This window comes from Marmota flaviventris, chromosome 2 (assembly GCF_047511675.1).
Source record: "Marmota flaviventris isolate mMarFla1 chromosome 2, mMarFla1.hap1, whole genome shotgun sequence".
Lineage (NCBI taxonomy): Eukaryota > Metazoa > Chordata > Mammalia > Rodentia > Sciuridae > Marmota > Marmota flaviventris.
The window spans coordinates 88,523,602-88,534,566 of NC_092499.1; the positions used below are offsets into that span (position 1 = coordinate 88,523,602).

At 39.0% G+C, this 10,965-nt stretch overlaps 1 protein-coding gene across 1 annotated transcript in view; it reads right to left on the bottom strand.

Moving 5' to 3' along the window:
* Positions 1 to 10,965, bottom strand: part of Fsip1 (fibrous sheath interacting protein 1) — a 200,226-nt gene that overhangs the window by 16,950 nt on the left and 172,311 nt on the right. The gene's annotated exons all lie outside the window — the stretch shown is intronic.

A 10,965-nucleotide genomic window follows, 5' to 3' on the forward strand; every position in this document is an offset into this window, starting at 1 on the left:
TGAATTTTATTATTTATATATGACAGCAGAATACATTACAATTCTTATTACACATATAGAGCACAATTTTTCATATCTCTGGTTGTATACAAAGTATATTCATAGCAATTCGTGTCTTCATACCTGTACTTTGGATAATAATGATCATCACTTTCCACCATCATTTCTAACTTCATGCCCCCTCCCTTCCCCTCCAACCCCTCTGCCCTATCTAGAATTCATCTATTCTTCCCATGCTCCTGCTCCCTATCCCACTATGAATCAGCCTCCTTATATCAAAGAAAACATTTGGCATTTGTTTTTTGGGGATTGGCTAACTTCACTTAGCATTATCTTCTCTAACTCCATCCAATTACCTTAAAATGCCATGATTTTATTCTCTTTTATTGCTGAGTAATATTCCATTGTGTATATATGCCATGTTTTTTTTTCAGCCATTCATCTATTGAAGGGCATCTAGGTTGGTTCCAGAGTTTAACTATTGTAAATTGTTATGCTATAAATATTGATGTGGCTGTGTCCCTGTAGTATGCTGTTTTTAAGTCCTTTGAGTATAGACTGAGGAGAGGGACAGTTGGGTTAAATGGTGGTTTCATTCCCAATTTTCCAAGAAATCTCCATACTGCTTTCCATATTGGCTGCACCAATTTGTAGTCCCCACATCCTTGTCAAAACTTATTGTTGTTTGTCTTCATAATAGCTGCCATTCTGACTGGAGTAAGATGATTGTATATCATCATCTGAGAAATGTCTCTTCAGGTCCCTGGCCCATTTATTGATTGGGTTATTTGGATTTTGGGTTTGGGGGGGGGGGTTTTGGTGTTTAACTTTTTGAATTCTTTATATACCTTAGAGATTAGTGCTCTATTTGATGTGTGAGGAGTAAAAATTTGCCCCCAAGATGTAGGCTCTCTATTCACCTCACAGATTGTTTCTTTTGCTGCAAAGAAGCCTTTTAGTTTGAGTCCATCCCATTTATTGATTATTGATTTTAATTCTTGTGCCAAAGGAGTCTTTTTAAAGAAGTTGAGGCCTAATCCCACGTGGTGGAGATTAGGGCCTACTTTTTCTTCTATTAAAAAAAGTAGGGTCTCTGGTTTTATTCTTAAGTCCTTGATCCATTTTTAGTTGAGTTTTGTGCATGGTGAGAGATAGGGGTTAAATTTCATTTTGTTGCATATAGATTTCCAGTTTTCCCAGCACCATTTGTTGAAGATGCTATCTTTTCTCCAATGCATATTCTTGGTACCTTTGTCTAATATAAGATAATTGTAGTTTCGTGGGTTAGTCTCTGTGTCCTCTATTCTGTACCATTGGTCTACCAGTCTGTTTTGGTGCCAATATCATGCTGTTTTTGTTACTATTGCTTTGTAGTATAGTGTAAGGTCTGGTAAAGTGATGCCACCTGCTTCATACTTCCTGCTAAGGATTGCTTTAGCTATTCTGGGTCTCTTATTTTTCCAGAAGAATTTTATGATTGCTTTTTCTATTTCTATGAGAATGTCATTGGAATTTTGATCAGAATTACATTAAATCTGTATAGTGCTTTTGGAAGTATGGTCATTTTGATAATATTAATTTTGTCTATCCAAGAGCAAGGTAGATCTTTCCATTTTCTAAGGTTTTCTTTGACTTCTTTCTTTAGGGTTCTGTAATTTTCATTATATAGATCTTTAACTTCTTTTGTTGATTTCCAAGTATTTTATTTTATTTTATTTTTTGAGGCTATTGAAGATGGGGTAGTTTTCCTCATTTCCCTTTCTGAGGATTTGTCACTGATACACAGAAATGCCTTTGATTTATGGGTGTTGGTTTTATATCTTGCTACTTTGATGAATTCATTTATTAGTTCTAGGGAGTTTTCTGGTGGAACCTTTAGGGTCTTCCAGGTATAGAATCATATCATCAGCAAATAGAGCCAATTTGAATTCTTCTTTTCCTATGTGTATCCCTTTAAATTCTTTTGCCTATCTAATTGCTCTGGCCAGTGTTTCAAGAACTATGTTAAATAGAAGTGGTGAAAGAGGGCATCCTTGTCTTATTCCAGTTTTTAGAGGGAATGCCTTCAATTTTTTCTCCATTTAGAATGACGTTGGCCTGGGGCTTAGCATAGATACCCTTTATCATGTTGAGATATGTTCCTGTTATCCCAAGTTTTTCTAGTGTTTTGAACATAAAGGGGTGCTGTATTTTGTCAAGTACTTTTTCTGCATCTATTGAGATGATCATATGATTCTTATCTTTAAATCTATTGATGTGATGAATTACATTTATTTATTTCCATATGTTGAAACCTTGCATCCCTGGGATGAATCTCACTTGATCATGGTGCACAATCTTTTTGATATGTTTTTGTATTCGATTTGCCAGAATTTTAATGAGAATTTTTGCATCTACGTTCACTGGAGATATTGGTCTGAAGTTTTCTTTTTTTGATGTGTCTTTGCCTGGGTTTGGAATCAGGGTGATATTGGAAGTGCTAACTCTTTTTCTATTTCCTGAAACAAATTGAAGAGTATTGGTATTAGTTCTTCTTTAAAAGTCTTGTAGAACTCAGCTGTGTATCCATCCGGTCCTGGGCTTTTTTTGGTTGGTAGACTTTTGATGGCATCTGCTATTTCGTCATTGAAATTGAGCTGTTCAAATTGTATATATCATCTTGATTCAATTTGGGCAAATTTTATGACTTTAGAAATTTGTCAATGCCTTCATTATTTTCTATTTTATTGGAGTACAAGTTTTCAAAATAATTTCTAATTCTCTTCTGTATTTCTGTAGTGTGTGTTGTGATATTTCCTTTTTTTAAAAAACATATGTTAGTGATTTGAGTTTTCTCTCTCCTACTCTTCATTAGCATGGCTAAGGGTCTGTCAATTTTACTTATTTTTTCAAAGAACCAACTTTTTGTTCTGTCAATTTTTTCAATTGTTTCTTTTGTTTCAATTTCATTGATTTCAGCTCTTATTTTAATTATTTCCTGTCTTCTGTTTCTTTTTCTTTTTTTTAATTTTTTTATTGTTGGTTGTTCAAAACATTACATAGTTCTTGATATATCATATTTCACACTTTGATTCAAGTGGGTTATGAACTCCCATTTTTACCCCATATACAAATTGCAGAATCACATCAGTTACACATCCATTGATTTACATATTGCCATACTAGTGTCTGTTGTATTCTGCTGCCTTTCCTATCCTCTACTATCACCCCTCCCCTCCCCTCCCCTCCCCTCTTCTCTCTCTACCCCCTCTACTGTCATTCATTTCTCCCCCTTGTATTATTTTCCCCTTTCCCCTCACTTCCTCTTGTATGAAATTTTGTATAACCCTGAGGGTCTCCTTCCATTTCCATGCAATTTCCCTTCTCTCTGCCTTTCCCTCCCACCTATCATCCCAGTTTAATATTAATCTTCTTCTCATGCTCTTCGTCCCTACTCTGTTCTTAGTTACTCTCCTTATATCGAAGAAGACATTTGGCATTTGTTTTTAAGGGATTGGCTAGCTTCACTTAGCATAATCTGCTCTAATGCCATCCATTTCCCTGCAAATTCTATGATTTTGTCATTTTTTAGTGCAGACTAATACTCCATTGTGTATAAATGCCACATTTTTTTTTATCCATTCGTCTATTGAAGGGCATCTAGGTTGGTTCCACAGTCTTGCTATTGTGAATTGTGCTGCTATGAACATCGATGTAGCAGTGTTCCTGTAGCATGCTCTTTTTAGGTCTTTAGGGAATAGACCGAGAAGGGGAATAGCTGGGTCAAATGGTGGTTCCATTCCCAGCTTTCCAAGAAATCTCCATACTCCTTTTCAAATTGGCTGCACCAATTTGCAGTCCCACCAGCAATGTACAAGTGTACCCTTTTCCCCACATCCTCGCCAGCACTTGTTGTTGTTTGACTTCATAATGGCTGCCAATCTTACTGGAGTGAGATGGTATCTTAGGGTGGTTTTGATTTGCATTTCTCTGACTGCTAGAGATGGTGAGCATTTTTTCATGTACTTGTTGATTGATTGTATGTCCTCCTCTGAGAAGTGTCTGTTCAGGTCCTTGGCCCATTTGTTGATTGGGTTATTTGTTATCTTATTGTCTAATTTTTTGAGTTCTTTGTATACTCTAGATATTAGGGCTCTATCTGAAGTGTGAGGAGTAAAGATTTGTTCCCAGGATGTAGGCTCCCTATTTACCTCTCTTATTGTTTCTTTTGCTGAGAAAAAACTTTTTAGTTTGAGTAAGTCCCATTTGTTGATTCTAGTTATTAACTTTTGTGCTATGGGTGTCCTATTGAGGAATTTGGAGCCCGACCCCACCGTATGTAGATCGTAGCCAACTTTTTCTTCTATCAGACGCCATGTCTCTGATTTGATATCAAGCTCCTTGATCCATTTTGAATTAACTTTTGTGCATGGCGAGAGAAAGGGATTCAGTTTCATTTTGTTGCATATGGATTTCCAGTTTTCCCAGCACCATTTGTTGAAGATGCTATCCTTCCTCCATTGCATGCTTTTAGCCCCTTTATCAAATATAAGATAGTTGTAGTTTTGTGGATTGGTTTCTGTGTCCTCTATTCTGTACCATTGGTCCACCCGCCTGTTTTGGTACCAGTACCATGCTGTTTTTGTTACTATTGCTCTGTAGTATAGTTTGAAGTCTGGTATCGCTATACCGCCTGATTCACACTTCCTGCTTAGCATTGTTTTTGCTATTCTGGGTCTTTTATTTTTCCATATGAATTTCATGATTGCTTTCTCTATTTCTACAAGAAATGCCGTTGGGATTTTGATTGGCATTGCATTAAACCTATAGAGAACTTTTGGTAATATCGCCATTTTGATGATGTTAGTTCTGCCTATCCATGAACAGGGTATATTTTTCCATCTTCTAAGATCTTCTTCTATTTCTCTCTTTAGGGTTCTGTAGTTTTCATTGTATAAGTCTTTCACCTCTTTTGTTAGGTTGATTCCCAAGTATTTTATTTATTTTGAGGATATTGTGAATGGAGTGGTTGTCCTCATTTCCATTTCAGAGGATTTGTCGCTGATATACAGGAATGCCTTTGATTTATGCATGTTGATTTCATAGCCTGCCACTTTGCTGAATTCATTTATTAGCTCTAATAGTTTCTTTGTAGACCCTTTTGGGTCTGCTAGGTATAGAATCATGTCTTCTGCAAATAGTGATAATTTAAGTTCTTCTTTTCCTATTTTTGTGCCTTTAATTTCTTTCATCTGTCTAATTGCTCTGGCCAGTGTTTCGAGAACTATGTTGAACAGAAGTGGTGAGAGAGGGCATCCCTGTCTTGTTCCAGATTTTAGAGGGAATGCCTTCAGTTTTTCTCCATTCAGAATGATGCTAGCCTGAGGCTTAGCATAGATTGCTTTTACAATATTGAGGTGTGTTCCTGTTATCCCTAGTTTTTCTAGAGTTTTGAACATAAAGGGATGCTGTACTTTGTCGAATGCTTTTTCCGCATCTATCAAGATGATCATATGGTTCTTATTTTTAAGTCTATTGATGTGGTGAATAACATTTATTGATTTCCATATATTGAACCAGCCTTGCATCCCAGGGATGAATCCTACTTGATCATGGTGCACAATTTTTTTGATATGTTTTTGTATCCGATTCGCCAGAATTTTATTGAGGAGTTTTGCATCTAGGTTCATTAGAGATATTGGTCTGTAGTTTTCTTTCTTTGAAGTGTCTTTGTCTGGTTTAGGTATCAGGGTGATGTTGGCCTCGTGGAATGAATTTGGAAATTCTCCCTCTTTTTCTATTTCCTGAAGTAGCTTGAAAAGTATTGGTATTAGTTCCTCTTTAAAGGTTTTGTAAAACTCTGCTGTATACCCATCCGGTCCTGGGCTTTTCTTAGTTGGTAGTTGTTTGATGTTTTCTTCTATTTCCTCAGTTGATATTGGTCTGTTTAGGTTGTCTATATCCTCCTGACTCAATCTGGGCAGATCACATGACTTAAGAAATTTATCGATGCCTTCACTATCTTCTAATTTATTGGAGTATAAGGATTCAAAATAATTTCTAATTATCTTCTGTCATTAATTTCAGCTCTGATTTTCATTATTTCTTGCCTTCTACTTCTTTTGCTGTTGTTTTGCTCTTCTTTTTCTAGGATGTTGAGATGAAGTGTGAGATCATTTATTTGTTGTTTTTTTCTTTTTTTAAGGAATGAACTCCACGCAATGAATTTTCCTCTTAGAACTGCTTTCAATGTGTCCCATAGATTCCGATATGTTGTGTCTGTGTTTTCATTTATCTCTAAGAATTTTTTAATTTCCTCCTTGATGTCTTCTATAACTCATTGATCATTCAGTAACCTATTGTTCATTCTCCAAGTGATGCATGATTTTTCCTTCTTTCTTTTATCGTTGATTTTCAGTTTCATTCCATTATGATCAGATAAGATGCATGGTATTATCTCTACTCCTTTATATTATCTAAGAGTTGCCCTGTGACATAATATATGATCTATTTTTTGAGAAGGATCCATGTGCTGCTAAGAAAAAAGTGTAACTGCTTGATGTTGGGTAGTATATTCTATATATATCAATTAAGTCTAGGTTATTAATTGTGTTATTGAGTTCTATAGTTTCCTTATTCAACTTTTGTTTGGAAGATCTGTCCAGTGGTGAGAGAGGTGTGTTGAAGTCTCCCATGATTATTGTATGGTGGTCTATTAGACTCTTGAACTTGAGAAGAGTTTGTTTGATGAACATAGCTGCACCATTGTTTGGGGCATATATATTTATGATTGTTATGTCTTGTTGGTGTATGGTTCCCTTGAGCAGTATGTAGTGTCCCTCTTTATCCCTTTTGATTAACTTTGGCTTGAAATCTATTTTATTTGATATGAGTATGGACACTCCTGCTTGTTTCCGAAGTCCATATGAGTGATATGATTTTTCCCAACCTTTCACCTTCAGCCTATGTATGTCTTTTCCTATCAAATGCGTCTCCTGTAGGCAGCATATTGTTGGGTCTTGTTTTGTGATCCATTCTACTAGCCTGTGTCTCTTAATTGGTGAGTTTAAGCCATTAACATTTAGGGATATTATTTAGATATGGGTTGTTCTTCCAGCCATATTTGTTTATTTATGTTACTAAACATGGTTTGTTTTCCTCTTTGATTATTTTTCCCCCCTTTAGTGTCCTACCTCCCACTGTTGGTTTTCATTGTTATTTTCCATTTCCTCTTCCTGTAATGTTTTGCCGAGGATGTTTTGAAGAGATGGTTTTCTAGCTGCAAATTCTTTTAACTTTTGTTTATCGTGGAAGGTTTTAATTTCATCTTCCATCCTGAAGCTTAATTTCGCTGGATACACAATTCTTTGTTGGAACCCATTTTCTTTCAGTGTTTGAAATATGTTATTCCAGGATCTTCTAGCTTTCAGAGTCTGTGTTGAAAGATCAGCTGTTATCCTGATTGGCTTACCTCTAAATGTAATCTGCTTCCTTTCTCTTGTAGCTTTTAAAATTCTCTCCTTATTCTGTATGTTGGGCATCTTCATTATAATGTGTCTAGGTGTGGATCTCTTATGATTTTGCACATTCGGCGTCCTGTAGGCTTCTAGGATTTGGGATTCTGTCTCATTCTTCAAGTCTGGGAAGTTTTCTCATATTATTTCATTGAATAGATTGCTCATTCCTTTGGTTTGAACCTCTATCCCTTCCTGTATCCCAATGACTCTTAAGTTTGGTCTCTTTATGTTATCCCATATTTCTTGGATGTTCTGCTCATGGTTTCTTAACAGTCTTGCTGAGCTGTCTATGTTCTTTTCAAGTTGAAATACTTTGTCTTCATTGTCTGATGTTCTATCTTCTAAGTGTTCTACTCTGCTGGTAGTATTCTCAATTGAGTTTTTAAGTTGGTTTATTGCTTCCTGCATTTCTAGGATTTCTGTTTGTTTGTTTTTTATAACCTCTATCTCCCTGTATAGTTGATCTTTTGCTTCTTGGATTTGTTTATGTAATTCATTGTTGAAGTGATCTTTCATTGTCTGATTTTGCTGTCTGATGTCTTCCTTGAGACTCCAGATCATCTGAAGCATGTATATCCTGAATTCTTTATCTGACATTCCATCTGCTGCAGATATTACCTCTTCTAACGTTGAGTTGACCTGCATTGCTTGTGGTCCTTTCTTTCCTTGTCTCTTCATACTGTTCGTGTTTCTTTCTGCTTGGTGAAACTGTTGTGCTATTGAATTTTCCCCCTATATATTTATATTGCTCTTGTATAGTTGCAAAGTCTCCCTCGCAGGCACGGGCGGCGGCTCTGCCCCTCCTCCAATTGGGGCAATGTGCCTACCACGCCGGCAGGCCGCTGGGCCTGTGCTGCCGGTCGGTAGCAGGTCCGCCTACCTTGCAGGCGCAGGCGGCGGCTCTGACCCTCTGCGGGCCCCTGGGCTTGTTCTGTCGGTGGTCGCAGTTCTGCCTACTTTGCAGGCACGGGCAGCGGCACTGCCCCTCTGCAGGCTGCTGGACCTGTTCTGCCGGTGGGTCGCAGGTCCGCCTACCTTGCAGGCGCGGGGGGAGGGCGGCTCTACCCTTCCGCAGGCCGCTGGGCCTGTTCTGCCTGTCGGTTGCAGGTCTGGCCTGTTCCGTTGGTGGTCGCAGGTCCGCCTACCTTGCAGGCGCGGGGGGCGGCTCTGCCCCTCAGCAGGCCGCTGGGCCTGTTCTGCCAGGGGCTCGGAGGTCCGCCTACCTTGCAGGCGTGGTTGGCAGCTCTGCCCCTCCGCAGGCCACTGGGCCTGTTCTGTCGGTGGTCACAGTTCCACCTACCTTGCAGGCGCGGGGTGGGGGGGCGGCTCTGCCCCTCAGCAGGCCGCTGGGCCTGTTCTGCCAGGGGGTCGGAGGTCCGCCTACCTTGCAGGCGTGGTTGGCAGCTCTGCCCCTCCGCGGGCCACTGGGCCTGTTCTGCCGGTGGTCACAGTTCCGCCTACCTTGCAGGCGCAGGGGGAGGGGGTGGCTCTGCCCCTCAGCAGGCCGCTGGGCCTGTTCTTGTCTTCTGTTTCTTTTGGTGTTGATTTGTTCTTCTTTTTTATAGGGCTTTGATATGTAGTGTTAAGTCATTTATTTGTTGACTTTTTCTTCTTTTAAGGAATGAAGTTTGCAATGGAATTTCCTCTTAGAACTGCTTTCATAGTGTACCAGAGATTTCGATATGTTGTATCTGTGTTCTCATTTACGTCTAAAAACTTTTTGATCTCCTCCTTGATGTCTTCTGTAACCCATTATTCAATCAGTAGCATATTATTTAGTTTCCAGGTGTTGGAGTGGATTTTATTCCTTATTTTATCATTGATTTCTAATTTCATTCCATTATGATCTGATAGAATGCAGGGTAGTACCTCTACTTTTTTATATTTGCTAATAGCTGCTTTGTGGCATAGTATATGGTCTATTTTAGAGAAGGATCCATGTGCTACTAAGAAAAAAGTATATTCTCTCATTGAAGGATGAAATATTCTATATATGTCAATTTAGTCTAAGTTATTTATTGTATTATTGAGTTCTATAGATTCTTTGTTCAGCTTTTATTTGGAAGATCTATGTAGTGATGAAAGATGTGTGTTAAAGTCACCCAAAATTATTGTGTTGTGGTTTATTTGACTCTTGAACTTGAGAAGAGTTTGTTTGATGAACGTAGACACTCCATTGTTTGGGGCATATATATTTATAATTGTTTAGACTTGTTGGTGTATGGTTCCCTTGAGCAGTATGTAGTGTCCTTCTTTATCCTTTGTGATTAACTTTAGTTTGAAGTCTACTTTAGTTGACATGAGGATGGAAACCTCTGCTTGCTTCTGCAGTCCATGTGAGTGGTATGATTTTTCCCAACCCTTCACCTTCAGTCTATGGATGTCTTTTCCTATGAGATGAGTCTCTTGGAGGCAGCATACTGTTGGGTCTTTTTTTTGTTAATCCAATTCTTGTAGTACCCATGAAGATTGTCTGTACCTCACCTTGATGCTGGGCTTCCAGACCTTGCTGGTGTCCCTAAGTGTATGCTACTGTATCCAACGTTGGTGGCAGCAATAGCCGAGGTAATTTGAGATAATAGTTAAGGTGGCCCAAGATGGAAGCAATGTCTTACAGAGATGAGGCTGCAAGAGAGGCTCTCATATTCCCTTTGGGATGCCTGCTCTGAGATGCAGCTACTTGTAGGCTCTGTCTGTTGTCAAAAAGTTAGGGGCTATGTGTGAGGAAGGCTATGGTGATGACTGCAGTGTCCCAAGATGGAAGTGGGTTAGGCTTAGGCTCCCAGGTAGGGGGTTGGCAAACTCAGACCTACCCTGGACTTGGGTCCTGCACAAGTCAGTGTGGACAGATCTGGGCTAGGCTTGATTCCCGCGGTAGTATGCTGGACGGAAGGGGCAGTCATATGCCAAAGGCTAGGCTCTGGTGGGTGTCTGCCCCATTGGTGGAACAGTGGATCAGGGCCTACTGTGAGCATGGGTCCCCTCATTGAATTGTTAATTGAGATACAAAAGTAGAATTACTTGTCAGAAAATATTCACTCATGGGTAGAATAAAAATATTTCAGTTAAACTACAGAACAGCAATGCTCAGTCAAAATGTCAATAAGCTCATACAGACAAAAGAGGTTCATGTCACTTTCGAGGCTCTTTTAAACAAATCTAAAAACCATGGAGGTAAAATAGTTAATGTTCATTTTAATGTCTGCACCAATGACACTAAGGATTCATAGAAGGAATGGGCTTATTCTTTTACTTCGAGCTCTCTCTCTGCCTCATCTACCTACTTATTCTTCCACCTTCTTCTCTTATCCTAAGGCCACCCCATCAATAAAGGTAAGTCTGGCAGGTGCACTGCTCTTAGGAGATAACATCAGGGACATAGGATCTCAGGAGACATGGATGATCTCTGCCATATTTTTAACCAGAACAGTCAGAGGCTATCTGGCCAGAAGAGAACCTGAACTCTAGT